We start from the raw sequence: 22791 nt of genomic DNA, 5'->3' as shown, positions 1-22791 counted from the left end.
GGGGAGAGCTAGTTCTTCTCTACCGGGTTACATTGGGGCGCTACCGGAACTGATCGAATTGGTAGTCTACAGTGTTTCTGGATGTTTCAGACTGAAGCTGGGGTTAGCATGAGAGCAGCACCATTTCGTAGCTCCGTCGTGGTCATTCCGCAACCAATCATGGCAGCCGTTCTTTATCGTTATTTTGGGCGGGGTGGGTGGCGGAGCCGAGCTGTTTTGCAGCCATCATTGTGTGGAGTTCAGTTCATCTCACTAGTTTTGTATTTGTCATGAGGGGTTGTTCCTAATGTTTCTATTTTAGCGAGGTCAAAAAGAGATCCCATTAGTGGCCTACTGATTTTGCTCGATTCCTTTTCTTTTTTTTTTACACGATTTTTCGTTATCTGCAAAGACTAAACAGAGTATTGCGACTCTGTGTTTGTTTGTAAATAGAGAATGAACCAAAGAGAACTAATTCTAAAACAGTAAATACTTGGATAACAATCAATCAAATGGAGAGAGAAGCAGGCACGACGGATTACAATGGGGGCAAAGACATGCGTTAACTACCTTTCACTATCTGCAAAGAGAGAGTACTCCTAATAGAAATGAGGGGGGGGGGCACCATTCAAAGCAGATCAGTGTGCATAAACACGAAAATGTTTTCACTTACCACGTACTTGACATTCGACAGCTTATGATATTTGCTATTAAAAAAACATTGAAATTCACTGAAAAAACCATAGGTTATAGACCATATATAGTTAGGAATTAGCATTTACAAAACCTTGAAAATTCACTGAAAAAACCATAGGTTATAGACCATATATAGTTAGGAATTAGCATTTAAAAAACCTTATTTTACTCACACAAAACCATTGAAATTCCATATATAGTTAGTTGCACTAACTATATATCGCGCACCCGCAATCCACTGCTGATCATGTCACATATTACATCATTCATGACATGGTCAGTGACATCACTGATGACATCACTGATGACATCTCAAATGACATCACTGATGACGTCACTGATGACATCTCAAATGACATCACTGATAACATCTCAAATGACATCACTGATGACATCACTGAGGACATCTCAAATTACATCACTGATGACATCATATAATGCATCTCCTCACACTTTAATATAACCTCTGTTACACCCAGTGTTAAATACAGAATATAATTTTTTAAACCATTGACACACCAATACTAGTTACTACATACGCACTCACTGATTCCTACGTCTACACACACATTCACTTATTCACCCATACAATCATTCATACATACAATCACTCATCTTTACAACACTATCATATGCACTCATACACCTATACAGACACTCACACTCTGCCACTCATCCATGGAGTTATTCACACACCTAGTCAGTCCTGTAAAGAATCCATCACACTTCCATTTTTAATCTATACAGTTAAACATAGAGTACCTTACATTTTCAAACCTATACTAACACATACTTACTCTCTTATACAATCATTGATACAATAACACATTGATCTGCACAGAGTCACACATCTCCCAGCCAGCCACACACACACTCAGTCTCAAATACTTGGACAATCAATCAATAACCCATATAGTTACTCATATAGCTACTGATCAACACATGCAGCACTTTACAGAACAACAGACATAATGATGCACACATTAAGACAGTTTAGTCACTAACCCATGCACTCAGTGAGACACATCTAATCACTCACTCATACAGTCAGTCACGCACCTACTAAATCTTTTATTTAGACACTTCTACATCTACTTATTTTTCAATATGTAAAACATATTTAAACTTTACAGAAACACACAGTCACTGGATGATGTCATCAGTGATGTCATCAGTGATGTCATTTGAGATGTCATCAGTGATGTCATCAGTGATGTCACTGACCATGTCATGAATGATGTAATATGTGACATGATCAGTAGTGGATTGTGGGTGCGCGTTATATAGTTAGTGCAACTAACTATATATGGAATTTCAATGGTTTTGTGTGAGTAAAATAAGGTTTTTTAAATGCTAATTCCTAACTATATATGGTCTATAACCTATGGTTTTTTCAGTGAATATATATATATATATATATATATATATATATATATATATATATATATATTCACTAAAAAAAACATAGGTTTCAGGCCTTATATAGTTAGGAATTAGCATTTAAAAAACCTTTAAAATTCACTCAAAAAAACTATAAGTTTTAGGGGTGTTATAGTTAGCTGGACATTTCACTCATACAAGACCATTAAAATTGCTCCTATATAGTTAGTTGCACTAACTATATTTCGCGCACCCGCAATCCACTGCTGATGATGTCACATATTACATCATTCATGACATGGTCAGTGACATCACTGATGACATCTCAAATGACATCACTGATGACATCATCCAGTGAATGTGGTTTGCTTCGTTATTTAAATATGCATAATATATATATAGCAATTTGCATTGAAGAATGAGTGGATATATAAAAATAAATATTTGGATGGAGGATTTAGTAGCAGTGTAATTGACTGTTTACTTGACCAATTTATAGTGTCTCACTAAATATAGTGGATAGTGACTACACTGTTTGAATATCTGTATCACTTTGTCAGTTGTTGTGTAAACTGGTTCTCCAGTTGGTTACTAGCTATGTGAAAGTCTGTATTAGTTATTGATTAGTTAACGGAGTATTTGTATGGGAGAGTGAATGTGTGTGTGGTTCGGTGGGGGGTGTGTGACTGCCCAAAGATGTGTGAATAGTTGATTCACTAGATATATGAAGTTTAAACTACATGTTCTTACAGTTGTTTGGGTGAGTGAATATCTTTATGGGTGTGGTGATGAGCAAATATATTTCTCAATGGTACATGTCCAACAAACTAGAAAAATAAAAGGCAGTGTATGTGTCAGTTGTTGTATATAAATAAGTATACATAAGACTCAATGATTGTGTGAGTGACTGTATGGATAACTTTATACTTGTAATAATGATTTTATAATTCACTAAGTATGACTTACTATCTAAATGAATAGATGAAGTTGTGTTTGTATAAGTGTGTAGCTAAGTAAATATGTAAGTATGATACATTGTTTGCATAAGTGAGTAGGATGACTTCATATGTGAATAGGATGTGTGCTGTTGTTTAATGTCGATATAGGTGTATAAGTATTTTTGATAGTGTTCTATTGTTCATTGACAGCATGTATGAGTGAATCTACAGGTAAGTGATTAGATGTGTGTATACATCTATGAATCACTGGGTGGATTTTTAGATACTTGTATTGCTGTGACAATGGATTCAAATATGATACTCTGTATTTTACAAAGAGTGATGAAAAATTTTAATAGGGTATGAAAAGGTGTATGTGATTGTCACGTGGATGATGTCATCAGTGATGTCATCAGTGATGTCATTTGAAATGTCATCAGTGATGTCACTGACCATGTCATGAATGAGCTAATATGTGACATCATCAGCAGTGGATTGCGGGTGCGCGAAATATAGTTAGTACAACTAACTATATAGGAGCAATTTCAATGGTTTTGTATGAGTGAAATGTCCAGCTAACTATAACACCCCTAAAACTTATAGTTTTTGAGTGAATTTTAAAGGTTTTTTAAATGCTAATTCCTAACTATATAAGGCCTGAAACCTATGGTTTTTTCAGTGAATTTCAAAGGTTTTTTAAATGCTAATTCCTAACTATATAAGGCCTGAAACCTATGGTTTTTTCAGTGAATTTGCAAGGTTTTTTAAATGCTAATTCCTAACTATATAAGGCCTGAAACCTATGTTTTTTTCAGTGAATTTCAAAGTTTTTTTTAATGCGAATTCCTAACTATATAAGACCTGAAAGCCCACCAGGAATCTCCAGTATGCGCCAGGGGACTGCATTGCAGAGAGGTGTAAGAAGCCACGCCCCTTTTTACACCTCTCTGCAACGCAGCCCCCGTGCATGTTTTAAGAGGGGGAACTAATGCCCCTTGCATACTGGGGGCCCCTGGGGGCCAACTAGCCCACCTTGAACCTCCAGTATGCGCCAGGGGGCTGCATTGCAGAGGTGTAATGAGGCTATGCCCCTTGTTACACCTCTCTGCAACGCAGCCCTCTGGCGCGTTTGTAGAGGGGGAACTAATTCCCCTTGCATACTGGGGGTCCCTGGGTGCCAACTAGCCCACCAGGAGCCTCCAGTATGCGCCAGGGGGCTGCATTGCAGAGAGGTGTAATGAGGCCACACCCTTTTTTACACCTCTCTGCAACGCAGCCGCCGTGCATGTTTGAAGAGGGGGAACTAATTCCCCTTGCATACTGGGGGTGCCTGGGGGCCAACTAGCCCACCTGGAACCTCCAGTAAGCGCCAGGGGGCTGCATTGCACAGAGGTGTAATGAGGCTATGCCTCTTTTTACACCTCTCTGCAACGCAGGCCACTGGCGCGTTTGCAGAGGGGGGGACTAATTCCCTTTGCATGCTGGGGGTCCCTGGGTTATATCTGCCCAAACGCCGAAATTCCGAACGATTGAAAATGACTTTTCTTGAGAAACATTTGGATTTGGATTATCATGTCCTATACTTTAGAATTTTTGAAAGACTGACTTTGAGGATGCTATAAATTACTCAAGTCTGCCCGAATTGTGTGGGTAAAATTGATACCTAGTCACTTTGAATAAGAATGTACTTAAGTTATATGATAACAGGATACCGACATAACTTGAAGGAAATAAGAACGCCCTGAAAAAGTTCTGTTGTACAGAAAGAAACGTGTCAGCTGGCTGTGGTACATAAACATAAGGAAAATAAAAGCATTTGAATATACACCAAGATTCAGCGCTTCAATAAGGACTCTAAGTGATATGATTTGATTGGACTTATTGTGCAAGTGGTGCTGAGCCAAACTTTGGAATATTCTCCACTACTCTTTACTACTTACTCTCTACTACTCCACTACTTTCTAATATTCACTCTCTACTACTCATTCTCTACTACTCTACTACTCTCTCTCTACTACTCACTCCCTACTACTCACTATCTGCTACTCTCTACTACTCACTCTCTATAACTCACTACTCTCTACTACTCACTCTCTACTACTCTCGCTCTACTACTCACTCTTTACTACTCACTATCTACTATTCTCTACTACTCACTCTCTACTTCTCACTCTCTAATACTCACTCTCTACTACTCACTCTCTACTATTCTCCACTACTCACTCTCTACTACTCTCTACTACTCACTCTACTACTCTCTACTATTCTCTCTCTGCTATTCCCTCTCTACTACTCACTCTTTACTACTCTCTACTACTCACTCTACTACTTACTCTCTACTACTCTCTACTACTCACTCTCTACTACTCTCTACTACTCACTCTCTGCTACTCTCTCTACTGCTCTCTACTACTCTCTACTACTCACTCTCTACTCTCTATTACTCACTCTCTTCTCTCTACCTCTCTACCTCTCTCTACTAGTCTCTACCTCTACCTCTCTACCTCTCTACCTCTCTACCTCTACACCTCTACCTACACGCACACATATACACATATATATATATATATGCATATGCATTTATGTATGTGTATATATATATATATATATATATATACACATACATATATAAACATATATAATCTGCATATCTATATAAATACAAATATAAATGCATGCATACATATACATATATGCATACATATGCATGTTATTTACTTGAAAGTTTTAAAAACACTAATAAAAGCAAAAATAAAAAGCCACCTCATTACAAACAGAATGGCTTTAACTTAAACGAGGGTGAGATCTATTGCATTTTCAATGCTTGTTTACTTTGGCTCCATCAAGAAGGCATTCAGATGTGTCACACATTCTGAATGTTAGCACTCTAGTTGCTCATTAGATCACTGTAGTAAAGCTACTGCTCACCAGGGAAGTCTGCTGCTAATCATACTTTCTATGGCAAAATGAACCCCCTCATTTTGTTCCTTTTTAAATTAAATGTTTTCAGACTTACCACTTCATTCCAATCAAGATGGCTTCTGGTGTGCCATTCTTTTGATATAAGTAAGACTGTTAGCGCTCTAGTTGTTCTTTAGAACACTCTGGGACATTCTGTCCTTGGGCTATACTTGGGCTACATCTGGGTGATATTTGGGCTACATTTGGGCTCTTTTGTCTCTGGTGGCAAAAAAAAAAACAAAAAAAAAAAAAATCGAACGGGTGAATGGATTTGCATGAAACTTGGCAAAATTGTAGGGACCGGTAGCCCGATGTGCCTTTGCTGGGTCGCAATATATGTGCTGCAGTGGATTTTGAGAAATTAACGTTCAAAAAAAGATATATATCTGTGACAGCGTCCCGGGTAGCGCTCCGTTTCGCGTACTTTTCGCGTTACGGAGCTTTGCGAAGCGAAGCTGATTGGCTCTCCGGTGTCTGTAAACATTCCAAACAGTACGGAGCGGCCGCCATCTGGTCTCTCGGTAGGATCGAGATTTTTGGTGGGGTGCGCCCGGTTAGCGTAACGGGAAGCGGACTGGGGAGCGTACTACAAGGAAACAAGAATGATTGACTTTTAACTTATTGTATGTTTATAGACTTTTTTTTACTTTTTTTTCTGCTGCGTGACGTCTCGGCCTATCTCCACGGGATGCAGTCCCTACCATCTCGGCGTTTAAGCCCAGGGGGACCGGTAGTGTGGGAGAGATAACGTCTGTTAACGTTCGATTCGAAGGAAATCAGGAAGTGTTGAAAAACATTGTCTGCGCCATCTTGCCTTTTTTCAAATGCCACACTTTTGTCGTGCACGGCAGCCATTTTAGATGCCTTGACCAGACCCACTCTCTGCACGCTGTCGATCCTTAGCATGGCTCCCCACCCTCGCAAGCATCTCCCCCAGGCACAGGTCACCCCCGCTCTCTGTCTTATGCATGGGCAATAAACCTCCCCCCATCTGCGCTGCTCTTCCCTGAGAATCACACTCTGTGCCCGCCCGACACCTCCCTTTCGCCCTATTCACTACCGCACCCTCTGACACTCCTCTTCCTCTGTGTCAGATTGTCCAGGCCGGTCCCAGGCTATCAGGTAGCCCTGCAGATGTACTTTATGGCCCCAGCTGTAAAGAATCACCCCTCTTCAAAGGAGTTACAGTAGATCAAGGCCCCCACCCGATGAGATCCGTCACACCACACGCGTTCCTACTATCTGAAAACCATCCTGTATTGTGATTGGGGAGGGGACCGAGCCTGAAGCGGAAGATTCCAGGGATGCCTCTTTGTACATCAAAGTTTTTACAATTATGTGTCACATTAAAAATATATAGCACTCCAACAAAGTAGTAGGATTATAAAACTTTAATAACTTATAAATATAAACAACGCAACAAAAACAGTAAAAACATTTAAACATTTTTAGGAAAAAAGAAGGAACAATGGTCAGTAGTGGTCGGTTGTGCGAATAGTCCCAAGGCAGCACAACGTCCTGAGTTCTGGACGGCACCCAGGTGATGTTGCATGGGTGCCGCACTGGTTTTGGGTATCCTACAATGCTGCTCCGAATAACGGCGTGGGGCGTCCCGGGGGGTGGCTCGTCAGTAGCGGTCTGTTGTGCGAATAGTCCCAAGGCAGCAGAACGCGCTGAGATGTGGATGGCACCCAGGTGATGTCAAGTAAGTTGCCGCACTGGTTTTGGTATCCCACAATGCTGCTCCGAATAACGGCGTGGGGCGCCCCGGGGGGGGGGGGGTGAGGCGGCGTGAACGGGCCTCCCCAGGTGGAGGCTCGTCTGCTGTAGTGGGGCGCCCCTTTACCGTTTCAGTTGCCATTCCGCCCGCTTTTGGTACACTGTGTCAAAATCCGCCATTCAGCTGAGTTGCGCCCACTCTTGCGGTGCAGCGATAGGCGGCTGCCACAGGACTCTCAAAATGGCGGCAGGCTCTTTCCTTTTTGGGCCTGGTCCACTGAAATGGCCCTGGGACACCTTGGAAATCGGACGCTTGTCTGCTAGGTCTTGGACCCCATTCTCGAAAGCGTCCCCTCAGCCTTGAGGATTCTACAAAAGTCTTGGGGGCCCCCGACTCCTGCAGGCTTCCGGTGGGGAGCGGCTGCCATGATTGCTCGCGGAATGACCACGACGGAGCCACGAGATGGTGGTGCTCTCATGCTGACGCCAGCTTCAGTCTGAAACATCCAGAAACAAGGTGGGGCTTTCATCGTTTGGGAAAAAAAAAAAGTTTTCATCCAATGAAAAGTGTTGTTTTTAGGTCATATGATCAAGCCTTCCATCATTAGGAAACCAAAAGTAAAATGAACCAATGAAAAGTTTTATAAACAAGTCACATGACCTGTTATGCGGCATAGGGTATAAAAAGCGTAGAAAATCCGTTGGCACGTGAGGCGGCGTCAGTAGCGGACCGATGTGCGAATAGGCCGAAGGCAGCACAACGCGCCAAGATCCGGATGGCACCGAGGTGGTGTCTAGCAAGTTGCCGCACTGGTGTGGCCATCCTACAATGCTGAAAGTCGGCGTGGGGCGCCCCGTTGGCCTGTGAGTTCGCGTCAGTAGCGGACCGATGTGCGAATAGGCCGAAGGCAGCACAACGCGCCAAGATCCGGATGGCACCGAGGTGGTGTCTAGCAAGTTGCCGCACTGGTGTGGCCATCCTACAATGCTGAAAGTCGGCGTGGGGCGCCCCGTTGGCCTGTGAGATGGCGTCAGTAGCGGACCGATGTGCGAATAGGCCGAAGGCAGCACAACGCGCCAAGATCCGGATGGCACCGAGGTGTTGTCTAGCAAGTTGCCGCACTGGTGTGGCCATCCTACAATGCTGAAAGTCGGCGTGGGGCGCCCCGTTGGCCTGTGAGATGGCGTCAGTAGCGGACCGATGTGCGAATAGGGCCAAAGGCAGCGCAACGCGCCAAGATCCGGATGGCAACGAGGTGGTGTCTAGCAAGTTGCCGCACTGGTGTGGCCATCCTACAATGCTGCGCCGAAAGTCGGCGTGGGGCGCTCCGTTGGCCTGTGAGTTCGCGTCAGTCAGTGGGGGTTGTTTGAGGATCTGACTGCATTGGAAAGCAATGTGATGCTGTGCGTCGCCCCCAAGATGAAGGTTCCTCGGCTGCAGTGGGGCGCCCCTTGGTGTTTCACTCGCTATGCAGCTGAGTTGCGTGCGCACTTGCGGCGAATAGGCCGAAGGCAGCACAACAATATTTTCTGAATAGAAGACACCACTAGGCGCTGAGATTCGGTTGGCACCGAGGTGGTGTCTAGCAAGTTGCCGCACTGGTGTGGCCATCCTGCAATCCTGCTCCGAATAACGGCGTGGGGTGCCCGAAGGGGGGGGGGGAGGCGGCGTGAACGGGCCTTCCCAGGTGGAGGCTCGTCTGCTGTAGTGGGGCGCCCCTTTACCGTTTCAGTTGCCATTCAGCTGAGTTTCGGCCGCTCTTGATGCTACAGCGACAGGCGGCTGCAACAGGACTCTCAAAATGGCGGCCTGTTCTTTGGATTTGGGCCTGGTCCACTAAAATGGCCCTGGGACACCTTAGAACTCGGACGCTCGAATTTTTTTTCCTTTCCTCTACATGCAAAAAAGGTAAATGCCCGGTACGTTACCTGCCTCATCTGCCACGATGTACTCTCCAGAGGAACCGAAAAAAAATATAGTTATGGTAACTATACCATGCATCGTCATATGGAGAGGTGGCACCGATTAATTATAGTGCTGCACAAAAGAGAGATTTGGAGGAGAACCCCCGACCTGCCAGTACATTCACCAAAGAAGTGGCACTGACAGCATCAGAGGCAAGGGAAACGGTCCCAAATATTTAGAAGAACTTTGGAAAGATTAAAATGACATGTTTAGATTGTGGCAAATTAATTTCATGTGGACAGATGAGTGTTACTCTAATAAATACAGCATATGAACATCATCATAGTCGATGGTTGGTAGAGACATTTTGACTATATCCTGGACCTGCCCGTCCTCGCCCAAAATGGCGCCGGAATAAATGGGACTCGTAACTCCTTGTTGTGTACTGGTTGCTGAACCTTGAAATCACGAGATACGTATGCAGTTTTGAAGCACATGGCGGGCGGGGACGAGAATTGATTGAATATTTCGACATCCCTATTGATATTAAGTTCTGATGTGTTATTGATTACTGTACTATTGAAAGTTCGAATTAACGTCACCCATGGTACTTGCCCGCAAATGTATATCTAGATAATTTTATTGTAACTGGCTCTGTCGTATTTTAATTATAAAATGTACGTCCACCGATTCCGCAACTGTTAGACACCTTAGTTCTTGCAACCTAATGGCCCGCCCGTTACGTTCCTCTACAGTGTAAATGTCTACTCATCATATATGATTACAGTTTGCTCCGTGGCCGGCCCACGTGGTTATAGGCCCGTATTTGTATACTGACATTTTCACAATAAATGTTTTTAAAAGAAAACATGGTAGTAGTATTTACATTGGTAAAGTTTTTAATAATAGTCACTGTTTTAGAATCAGTAAAAGGCAAGTGAAATAAAGCAGTCCAATTACATGAAGGGTAAAAGGTATAATACGCAGGAACGCAGTAAAGATAAATGGTCAAGGGCTGTTGTGTTTCTACTTCTGCAACATAAAGTGATCGATAAGAATCTGATATTCAGGCGTATCGGCGACTAAGACAGCAGGCCGAGCCTCTTTTGCTCAACGGCTCCGTCATGGGACGAAGAAACGCCCTTTTTCTCGAAAAAGGAATATATTTTACTTGCAGGACAGTTGTAAATTTTCCGGGAAAGTACATTAGCCTGGAACATTATAACATATGTTTAAGAAAAAATAATGTTTGAAAGTAATAAAAAGCGTAATTTTTAGGTCATATGACCAAGCCTTTCATCATTAGAATAAGAAAAGTAAAATGAACCAATGAAAAGTTTTATTAACAAGTCACATGACCTGTTATGCTTACGTTACGCGCTGCGCGCCGCGCCCCAGATCGCTTCCGGGAAGCTGCGCTTCGCGCACCGGAGCACTTCCGGATGCGCTAACGCGGCGCGTCATATGACGCATTACGCGACAACGCAGGTCCAGAATATAGTCAAAATGTCTCCACCAACCAGCGGTCGGAACACAACCCCTTTCAGCAGGCTAAATAGTTCTGTTAAATGACAACAGAAGGGACGGGCAACAAGAACCATCAGTCAAAGAGGGGAGGGCAAGTTCTTCTCTACCGGGTCACGTTGGGGCGCTACCGGAACTGATCGAATTGGTAGTCTACAGTGTTTCTGGATGTTTCAGACTGAAGCTGGCGTAGGCATGAGAGCACCACCATTTCATAGCTCCGTCGTGGCCATTCCACGAGCAATCATGCTAGCCGCTCCCCACCAGAAGCCTGCGGGAGTCGGGGGCCCCCAAGACTTTTGTAGAATCTTCAAGGCTGAGGGGACGCTTTCGAGAATGGAGCCCAAGCTCTAGCAGACAAGCGTCCGAGTTCCAAGGTGTTGCAGGCCCATTTTAGTGGACCACGCCCAAATCTGAAGAGCCGGCCGCCATTTTGAGAGTCCTGTGGCAGCCGCCTATCGCTGCACCGCAAGAGCGGGAGCAACTCAAGTACATGGTGAGCGAGACGCTGTAGTCAAAAGAGCAGGCGGTAAACAGCTGAATAGCGGAAGAGGCACAGTGTAGCAAAAGCGGGCGGAATGGCAACTGAAACGGTAAAGGGACGCCCCACTACAGCGTGTCTTTAGGTGAAACGGATTGTGGGACAAGGTCAAGAATGGAAGAGTCACCAAAAGGCAAAAAGTTCCGCTTGACCCCGGGAGCCGGCCACCTATGTCGGGGGCGATCTCAGGCCACACCAGGGCAACACGACTTGCGGAGGGGGCCGGAGCCAAGCGCCCCCTCCGAGTCCGCGCCATGACACCGTCCCTCGGGGGCCTCCGTCAAGCGGTTCAGGGTGGCACCGCATCACATTGTTTTCAAATGCAGTCATGTCCTCAAACAGCCCCCACTTACAGTGAGAATAGTGAAGCTGTAGCAAGTGCAAATAGGCTTCAGACAGTGTTACAAGCACTCCTCAAAACTTTGAATTATCAGAGTGCATGAGTTTCATGCTCGATCGATTGAGCTAGCCGGATCGGGCACCAAAAAGTATAAAATAGTTATGTAAATAGTTATTTAATAAAATGTTTTACCCTGTTACTTTGCTGGTGTGTTGTATATATTTGTAATATTTGCATAGAGTTTATCGTTATTTTGGGCGGGGTGGGTGGCGGAGCCGAGCTGTCTTGCAGCCATCATGGTGTGGAGCTCAGTTCATCTCACTAGTTTCGTATTTCTCATGAGGGGTTGTTCCTAATGTTTCTATTTTAGCGAGGTCAAAAAGAGATCCCATTAGTGGCCTACTGATTTTGCTCGATTTCTTTTGTTTTTTTACACGATTTTTCACTATCTGCAAAGACTAAACAGAGTATTGCGACTCTGTGCTTGTTTGTAAATAGCGAATGAACCAAAGAGAACCAATTCTAAAACAGTAAATGCTTGGATAACAATCAATCAAATGGAGAGAGAAGCAGGCACGACGGATTACAACGGGGGCAAAGGCCTGCGTTAACTACCCTTCACTATCTGCAAAGAGAGAGTACTCCTAATAGAAATGAGGGGGAGGGGGGGCAGCATTCAAAGCAGATCAGTGTGCATAAACACAAAAATGTTTTTACTTACCACGTACTTGACATTCGACAGCTTATGATATTTGCTATTAAAAAACCATTGAAATTCACTGAAAAAACCATAGGTTAGAGACCATATATAGTTAGGAATTAGCATTTAAAAAACCTTGAAAATTCACTGAAAAAACCATAGGTTATAGACTATATATAGTTAGGGATTAGCATTTAAAAAACCTTATTTTACTCACACAAAACCATTGAAATTCCATATATAGTTAGTTGCACTAACTATATATCGCGCACCCGCAATCCACTGCTGATGATGTCACATATTACATCATTCATGACATGGTCAGTGACATCACTGATGACATCACTGATGACATCTCAAATGACATCACTGATGACATCACTGATGACATCTCAAATGACATCACTGATAACATCTCAAATGACATCACTGATGACATCTCAAATGACATCACTGATGACATCACTGATGACATCTCATTTGACATCAATGACCACATCACTGATGATATCATTCATGTGACAATACAATGCATCTCCTCACACTTTAATATAACCTCTGTTACACCCAGTGTTAAATACAGAGTATAATTTTTGAAACCATTGACACACCAATACTAGTTACTACATACGCACTCAGTGATTCCTATGTTTACACACACATTCACTCATTTACCCATACAATCATTCATACATACAATCACTCATCTTTACAACACTATCATATGCACTCATACACCTATACAGACTCTCACACTCTGTCACTCATCCATGGAGTTACTCACACACCTAGTCAGTCCTGTAAAGAATCAATCACACTTCCATTTTCTAATCTATACAGTTAAACATAGAGCACCTTACATTTTGAAACATATACTAACACATACTTACTCTCTTATACAATCATTGATACAAGTACACATTGATCTGCACAGAGTCACACACCTCCCAGCCAGCCACACACACACTCAGTCTCCCATACAAATACTTGGGCAATCAATCAATAACCCATATAGTTACTCATATAGCTACTGATCAACACATGCAGCAGTTTACAGAACAACAGACATAATGATGCACAAATTAGGACAGTTTAGTCACTAACCCATGCACTCAGTGAGACACATTTAATCACTCACTCATACAGTCAGTCACGCACCTACTAAATCCTTCATCCAGACACTTCTACATCTACTCATTCTTCAATATGTAAAACATATTTAAACTTTACAGAAACACACAGTCACTGGATGATGTCATCAGTGATGTCATTTGAGATGTCATCAGTGATGTCATCAGTGATGTCACTGACCATGTCATGAATGATGTAATATGTGACATCATCAGCAGTGGATTGCGGGTGCGCGATATATAGTTAGTGCAACTAACTATATATGGAATTTCAATGGTTTTGTGTGAGTAAAATAAGGTTTTTTAAATGCTAATCCCTAACTATATATGGTCTATAACCTATGGTTTTTTCAGTGAATATATATATATATATATATATATATATATATATATATATATATATATATATATATACACATACATATATATAAATGCATATATATGCATATATATATGTGTATATGTGTGCGTGTAAATAGACCGAGGTACAAGACAGCAGAAAAACAAACGTGAAGAACACAAAAAGGGGGCAGGGTAGATACACCCTGACCCCCTAGGCCTGCCCAGGTGGTCCCACAAGGACAAAAAAGGCCCACATTTTTTTTTTTTTAAACCTGGTCTGCTTTTTTAAAAAATTACCACCCGGGGGGACCAAATCCCGACGGCATAGTGATAAAGCAGTGTGGGGGGTCCACAATTTCCCCCACACAGCCCTGGGGACCGCCGCCCCCGGGGCAAAGCAACACAGCCCCTTGGCGCATACTGGAGGCTCCTGGTGGGCTACTTGGCCCCCAGGGACCCCCAGTATGCAAGGGGAATTAGTTCCTATTCTGCAAAAACGCCAGGGGTTGCGCTGCAGAGAGGTGTAAAAAAGGGTGTGGCCTCAATACACCTATCTGCAATGCAGCCCCCTGGCGCATACTGCAGGTTCCAGGTGGGCTAGTTGGCCCCCAGGGACCCGCAGTATGCAAGGGGAATTGGTTCCCCCTCTGCAAACACGCCCGGGGGCTGCGTTGCAGAGAGGTGTAAAAAATGGTGTGGCCTCATTACACCTCTCTGTAATGCAGCTCCCTGGCTTATACTGGAGGCTCCTGGTGGGCTAGTTGCCCCCCCAGGGACCCCCAGTATGCAAGGGGAATTAGTTCCTCCTCTGCAAACGTGCCAGGGGTTGCGCTGCAGAACGTTGTAAAAAGGGGGCGTGCCCTCTGAACACCTGCCTGCCTCGCGTGAACTGTTCAAAATATACAAAGAAATATCTTCAGTCTCTAGCTCTAACACCCCCACAAAGGCCTCTAAGGAGGGATGTAATAGAGTCGCTGACTTTTTCTCTAACAAAGTTAAAGCGATTTATGCCTCCTTCTCCCAACAACAAGATAAGGGCATAGATTTTATAGCAGGTAGCTTACCTGCAGCCCCTGATTCCTCATTACTAACCTTCGAGGTTCCTGCAGCTGACAAGCTAATAAAGATCTGTCGAAGCGTGAAGTCCGGTTCCCCCAACGATCCGGCTCCGGCCTGGGTCATCTCAGAAGGCCTGACAGCCCTGGAACCCCACATCAGACACGTCTTACAAACCTCCTTTTCCATTCAACAAGTCCCTATGGAGTGGAAGAAGGCCATAGTACTGCCAATAAGGAAAAAACCGAATGTAAGCATGGAGGTGCTGGAAAACCTCAGACCTATTTCCTTATTGCCGTACGTGGCGAAGGTGGCTGAGAAGGTGGTCAACGCTCAGCTTACGGAGCACCTGGAGAGATGGAATCTATTTCATCCCTCACAATCAGGATTTAGGGCGGGCTACTCTACGGAGACGGCTCTCCTTCGAGCCACTGAGACCTTAAGAGCAGGGGCAGATGCAGGTCATACAATGGCCCTGATCATGCTCGACCTAAGCGCGGCTTTTGACACCGTAGCGCACTCCATCTTGCTACGGTGTCTGAGCGAAGCCGGGGTCGTTGGTCCTGCGCTGTGCTGGCTACAGTTGTTCCTCACGGAAAGATGTTTCCAGGTACAGCAAGGGACATGTCGCTCAGTTGAGATGCCATTAGATCAGGGAGTGCCTCAGGGCTCAGCTCTGAGCCCCACCCTTTTTAATCTTTATATGGCCTCCCTGGCGAAAGTTGTACAATCATTTGGGGTGGAATTGGTGTCGTACGCCGACGACACCCAGCTGCTGATCTCCTTATCGCAGAACACCTCTAACACCCCCACCAACTTTAAATCCTGTATGCAGGCACTAGCTGAGTGGATGGACTCCCATTGCTTAAAGCTCAATGGCTCTAAAACAGAGGTGTTGGTGGTGGGGGGAAAAAGCGACTACTGGTCAGCTGAGTGGTGGCCTTCATGCCTGGGCCCTACTCCTATACCGTGTGAGGAGGCTAAGAATTTAGGAATCTGGATGAACCCCTCTCTCTCATATGATGGCCACATAAGGCGTCTTGTGGGCAAATGTTTTGGAATACTAAAGACCCTAAATAAAACCTTAGACCTCCTACCCTTAGCGGCCAGAAGGACACTAACTCAGGCACTGGTGACCTCGCGGTTGGACTATGGAAACATTTTGTTCCTAGGGGCAACCGAGGGCAGCCTAGGCCGCCTACAAGTCATACAGAACTCCGCCGCCAGACTGGTGTTAAGAAGACCTAGGAGAGCTAACTCGCAAAAGGCGCTGGATGCGCTTCATTGGCTGCCTGTTAAGAAACGTGTGCTGTTTAAGTGCCTCCTCTTCTGTCACCGAATTGTCTGGGACAGGTCGCCCGCATACCTAAAGGATTTAGTCAGCCGATATGAACCAACTAGGACCCTCCGTTCGGAGGGTGCCGGACTGCTGACAGTCCCCAGGACAAGGAAGGCTAGATTAGGTGGACGATCCTTTGCGCTCCAAGCAGCTCAACAATGGAATAAACTTCCCCCTGCTCTGAGACTGGAGAGCAGTGAAGCGAGGTTTAGGGCCATGCTTAAAACACTACTATACACTGCGTAGATCATAGGCTCTTATGTCATGCTGTTTCACTGATAGCTTCAGCGCGGGGACACGCCGCGATGGCGTTACTGAGCGCTCTATAAGCTCTTTTATTATTATTATTATAAAATGTAGTAAATCAGTATAAAAAAATAACAATTAATACATTTAAAAATTGTCATTTAAAAAACCTTCGAAATTCAATGAAAAAACCATAGGTTTCAGGCCTTATATAGTTAGGAATTAGCATTTAAAAAAAACTTGCAAATTCACTTAAAAAAACATAGGTTTCAGGCCTTATATAGTTAGGAATTAGCATTTAAAAACCTTGCAAATTCACTGAAAAAACCATAGGTTTCAGGCCTTATATAGTTAGGAATTAGCATTTAAAAAACCTTGCAAATTCACTGAAAAAACCATAGGTTTCAGGCCTTAAATAGTTAGGAATTAACATTTAAAAAACCTTTGAAATTCACTGAAAAAAACCATAGGTTTTAGGCCTTATATAGTTAGGAATTAGCTTTTACAAAACCTATGAAATTCACTCAAAAAACTATAAGTTTTAGGGGTGTTCTAGTTAGCTGGACATTTCACTCATACAAAACCATAGAAATTGCTCCTATATAGTTAGTTGTACTAACTATATTTCGCGCACCCGCAATCCACTGCTGATGATGTCACATATTAGATCATTCATGACATGGTCAGTGACATCACTGATGACATCTCAAATGACATCACTGATATATTTCTCAGTGAATATATATATATATATATATATATATATATATATATATACATATAATGTGGCATAAAGTATATTTGTGTGTATACATATATATATATTACCTACTGGCGGTCGCCAGTAGGTATATATAGTTAGGATTTTTTCCCTATGGGATTTTTGAAAATTCTATGTCTAATAACTTTGGCGTTTGTGGACAGAATTGGCTGAAATTTTCAGGAAAATGGAACATTTTTTTTTCTGAGCAGCCCCTGAAAATTTGGGGGGGGTTCGTCAAGGGGGGGCCAAGAAAAAAGGGGGGTCCCAAAACATGTTAGCCTCACTTTTAGCCCGAACGGCTGAATGGATTTGCACGAAACTTGGCAAAATTGTAGGGACTGTTAGCCCGATGTGCCTTTGCTAGGTCTCAATATATGTGCTCCAGTGGATTTTGAGGAATTAACGTTTAAAAAAAGATATATATCTGTAAGCGCGCTCCGGGCAGCGCTCCGGTTCGCGTACTTTACGCGTAACGGAACTTCGCGAAGCGAAGCTGATTGGCTCTCCGGTGTCTGTCAAGATTCTAAACAGTCCGGAGTGGCCGCCATCTTGTCTCTCGGTAGGATCGAGAGACAAGAGGAGGCCAAAACAAAGGGGGAAATGACCATAAGGGGGCATAGTAGATCCTCCCTGACCCCCTAGGTTTGATGTGGAGGCTTTAAAAGGGCCCCGCGAACCGGGAAGCGTACTGGGGAGCGTACTATGAGGAAAAAAGAATGATAGACTTTTAAAATATTGTATGTTTATTGATTGTTCGTTTTGTTGTTTTTTTTTTATTTAAGTAGCAATATGTAGGTACCAATGCAGAGTCGAAAAATTAATATACACCGTCTCCTTTGTAGATATCTTGCATGTTGTTTCAGAAGTTATTGTGGAATATGGAATCCATATCATAGTCTGTCAGGAAAGCAGAAAGAACATGGAGGCAGGAGATGAAAAAGAGTTGTTAAATACACATTGGAGATAATATAGTTGGAGAAAGGAAGTAACTATGAGCAAAATTACTATGTAACATAAAAAAGTTGCACAGTATACTATAAGTCTGACTTTACATTATAATCAATTAGGTACTAGTTTATGAATTACATATAAAAATGATTAAAGTCTCGAACAATTTTTGATTATTAAATAATTTTATTTTTGTGAATCTTTTTCCAAATTTAACAGAACATTTAACAACAAATTGTCTGAAATGTCCTCATTTTCAATCAGCGAATCTACTGCATCTACACATTGAACTAATTCATGGTCCCGTGATTCATCCATGAAATCTGAGTCATCATTGTCCTCAATATCTTTTTCTGTGTTGTTCTCCAGAACAATTTTGAAGGAAATAATCTGCTCTCCTTCCATTTTCTTGCTGTAATTTGCATAAAAAATAAATATATCAGTAGAGATAGGGCACTGTTGGGTTTAAGTTCAGACAGGTACTTGTGAGTTTATAACAGAGAAGTTATCTATGGGCACTGTATGGTTTCAGGCGTGAAGTAGTACTATTAAAAAGTGCCTGTGAAGAAGTCTAAGTAATTTCATAATTATAGCACAGAAACCTAAATCAATCCATAATTATAATAAAAAAGCCTTTCTCAATGTCTAACTCTTACAGAGGGACAGTATATAACTATCAGAAAATGTTTTCCCAAATTAATTTAAAGTGCATAACATAGTTCTCCTTTCAAATTTATGAAATAACATCTTACCTATTAAAAACAAGTTTAAGTTGTCAGTGAAAATGCACTTGCAATGTACTTCAGGAAGTAGTAGTCAAAATGGCTGTGTTTCTCTCTCTTTTTTTATATATATTCAGGTACATAACCAATCAAATGTCAGGTAATAAAAGTAGAAAATGAAAGTAACATTTTCATTGGTTGTCAATTCCAACACTTCAGATGTGTTTTGTGAAGTAATTTACCTCAGGGTATTTAGAGAGGTCTACAGGCTAAATGGCTAAATGGAATTTCAATCAAATTTGTGAAAATGGTAGGGATTGGTATGTAGTATGAGCTAATCTATATTTGGTGAGAGTGTCTCCAGTCGTTTTTCTGTAAATTACTTTCCCACCTTTTTTGATGGTGCGCTTCCCGGGGAGCGCCCCGGTACGCGAACTGGCGAGCGCCCCGGTACGCGAACCTTAAGCGTTACGGGAGTCCACCATTTTGTGTTTCGGTCGACTTAAGATACAAGATGGAGGGAAAATAATGTTCAGAATGGGTAGAAGGGGGCACGGTAGACTTATCTTGACCCCCTAGGTTTTCTGAGGGTGGCTGAGGAGGCTTATATGTGCGAAAAAAAACATTTTTTTTAAAAAATTCGCGAGGTTAGCTTCCGGTTCGCGTACCGGGTAGCGCCCCGGGGAGCGTACTTTGTTGAAAATTAGTGAAAAAAGTTAGAGAAAAATAATAATTGTGAGTGATCAGATGTAGGGTAGCTCTGAGAAGAGCTTTTGGGTTTATGGTACATTTAGGTACTTATAAGTAGGTACCAATGCACAGTCTTAATTTCAGAATGAAAACTCTGTTGCCCTCATCTGAGAAGTGAACTCCATCTCCTCTGTAGATATCTTGCATGTAGTAACGCAAGTTATTGTTGTACAAGGAGCCCATTCCATGGTCTCTCATGTAAGCTGAAACAGATTTGTTTACATGCTTCCTCGACTTCTCAATTTGTGGACAAAATTGGTTCGACCACCTCCATTTCTGTCTTTGGCATATATTTGAATATACCAAGGCAGTCTGAGGAAAAAGTGCCATTAATTGCTCAAAGGTGTCCTTTAAAAGCATTTCCAGACCTACCCCAGTCAAAGTGCCCAAATCATTACCTCCACAGTGCACAATTAACAGGTCAGGTTTTGGCAAATGCATAAAGGTTTTCACCAATGGTATCAATTGGTGACATTTTAATCCTCTGTGGCCAAACCACTTAATTTCCACATCTTGTAAATTGAGGTTAGGTAAATTTCTGTTCTCAGCATACCTCTGAGCCCAATAGATGTAACTATGTCCAACAATCCAGACAGAAAACATGGTGAGAGAAGGTTCTCCTGCAGTCAGATGAAGTGTGGCAATGAAATGGCAGTTGAAAAAATAAGAGTTTAAAATGAAAAAAACTGTGGAGTTTCTGTGTTAATGAAGCAGTAACAGTGATTGGTGGATTTTGATTGCTGAAAACAGAAAGTTAGGGTGCATGGATGAGTTCTTTGAAAGATGTATTTTGAGTGGTCAAGAAAAAATCATTAAATGAAAGAATGCACTGGATATGCAGGTGCACTGAGAGTTCAGAGTTCAATTGCAACATTGTTGTGTGAACTTGCAAACACCAGAGGTCTTCCAAGAGGTGGCTGCTATGCAAAAAAAGCAGAGAGGGCAGAGGGGGGAAGGGTTTTGATTTGAAAAAAAGTGAGGGAAGAGTTTTGATTGGGTGACATGAGAGATATGTGTGAAGAATTACAGCATTTCTGTGCTTTTGATAGCTGCAGACTCTGGAGTGCATACCTTTTGCTCTGCTGAAGACAAATTGGTGTGTTTCTGAGACTGTTTTGAAACTCAAAGTATTTGCTAAGGTGAGATAAGATTTCTTTAATTTAGATAGAGAATAGTGTGCTTTAAGGAGAAAATTATGAAGAAAGTTGTGTTTTTCAAATGTTGCTTTGTCTCAAGTGTTTTACAAATAGATTTTGTTTCTTTGAGAAATTGTAATTGGAGAAAATGTGAAGTATTAGTACTGACAGGGTTTTTTGTGTGCATAGGAGCTGTGGAGTGTTTTCAAATTATGACTTGAAAATCGTTTTTGAGGAAAAGGAATGGTTTTAAAATTTATGACAAGGACATAATGGTGTATGCTTCTTTATAAGGCAATTGAGTGTCTCTGATGTTATTTTTCCCATTTTAATGTAAGACCTTTCCCTGCGGAGCAAATTGCTTGTAAATATGCTCCCACCTGTGCATGGCAAATTTAGATTTTGAATGTTTGCGTTACATAGCCATGTTAAAAGTGACCCAAACATGCTGCAAAGGCAATCAAAAAACGCTTTCATGTGTCTTAAGGACATTTTAAGTCATTTCCCTATGTGGAGTGAGTGACCCAAACATGCTGCAAAGGCAATCAAAAAACGCTTTCATGTGTCTTAAGGACATTTTAAGTCATTTCCCCATGTGGAGTGTTTTCAAATTATGATTTGAAAATCGTTTTTGGGGAAAAGGAATGGTTTTAAAATGTATGACAAGGACATAATGGTGTATGCTTCTTTATAAGGCATTTCAGTGTCTCTGATGTTATTTTTCCCATATTAAATTAAAAGACCTTTCCCCGTGGAGCAAATTCCTTGTAAATATGCTCCCACCTGTGCATGGTAAATTTAGATTTTGACTGTTTGAGTTACATAGCCATGTTAAAAGTGACCCAAAAAAGTTGCAAAGGCTTTAAAAAAACACTTTCATGTGTCTTAAGGACATTTTAAGTCATTTCCCCGTGGGCAGTGTTTTTAAATTATGACTTGAAAATCGTTTTTGAGGTAAAGGAATGTTTTTTAAATTTATGTGCGCCATATGCCCCCAAATTTCTTTTTCAGGGGTGCAGCAGGGTGTTCTTGAGACACCCCTGCACCCTTGGAAAAATTCCTAATTTGCGATGAGCTAATTGCTAATCGCAAATTGCACCTTCATTCCTATGGGCCTCCTGGCCCATGGAAATGAATGGGTAATTTGCAATTAGCAATTTGCTCATCGCAAATTAGGAATGGTAAAGAATCGCTATTTATTCCTTAAAATTCACTATTTAGGAAATGCAAAATAGTTTGATGATACATATGGCGGTTCATCTCTAACAAGATAAGAAGCTTAGGGATACATTTATGATGACTGGTGCAATGAAGTGGACATCACTTACTTCATTGGTAGACCTTTACATGTATTATCTCCTCTGTATTCTTCATCAAGCGTAACTTTGATCTGCAATCCTGAGTAGGCCTCACCTTAAACAAACCTCTGGATAGGCCACACCTTATCGTCATCCTGAATTAATCATTTAAAATGCTAGGGACAGATTTATGATAGGTGTATGCCTCTTTTGCGCCACTGTGCGTCACTTTTGTGATGCAGCGGCGGTGCAAAAGATTTGCTATGAGGCGACAAAATTACAAATTGATGCATTTAGGCAGATGTGTCATGGTGTAAAAAACACCGTGCCACATGAAACCGATGCAGCAGTGATGCAAAAGATGCACCATGTTGCAA

At 42.4% G+C, this 22791-nt stretch overlaps 1 protein-coding gene across 1 annotated transcript in view; it reads right to left on the bottom strand.

Moving 5' to 3' along the window:
- The window catches only part of LOC144818285 (zinc finger protein 474-like), a 325325-nt gene that overhangs the window by 244026 nt on the left and 58508 nt on the right, over nt 1-22791 (bottom strand). The gene's annotated exons all lie outside the window — the stretch shown is intronic.

Source organism: Lissotriton helveticus, chromosome 2_1 (genome assembly GCF_964261635.1).
Source record: "Lissotriton helveticus chromosome 2_1, aLisHel1.1, whole genome shotgun sequence".
Taxonomy (NCBI): domain Eukaryota; kingdom Metazoa; phylum Chordata; class Amphibia; order Caudata; family Salamandridae; genus Lissotriton; species Lissotriton helveticus.
The sequence above is the reverse complement of the archived record's forward strand: the minus strand, read 5'-3'. Positions and strand labels throughout refer to the sequence as shown.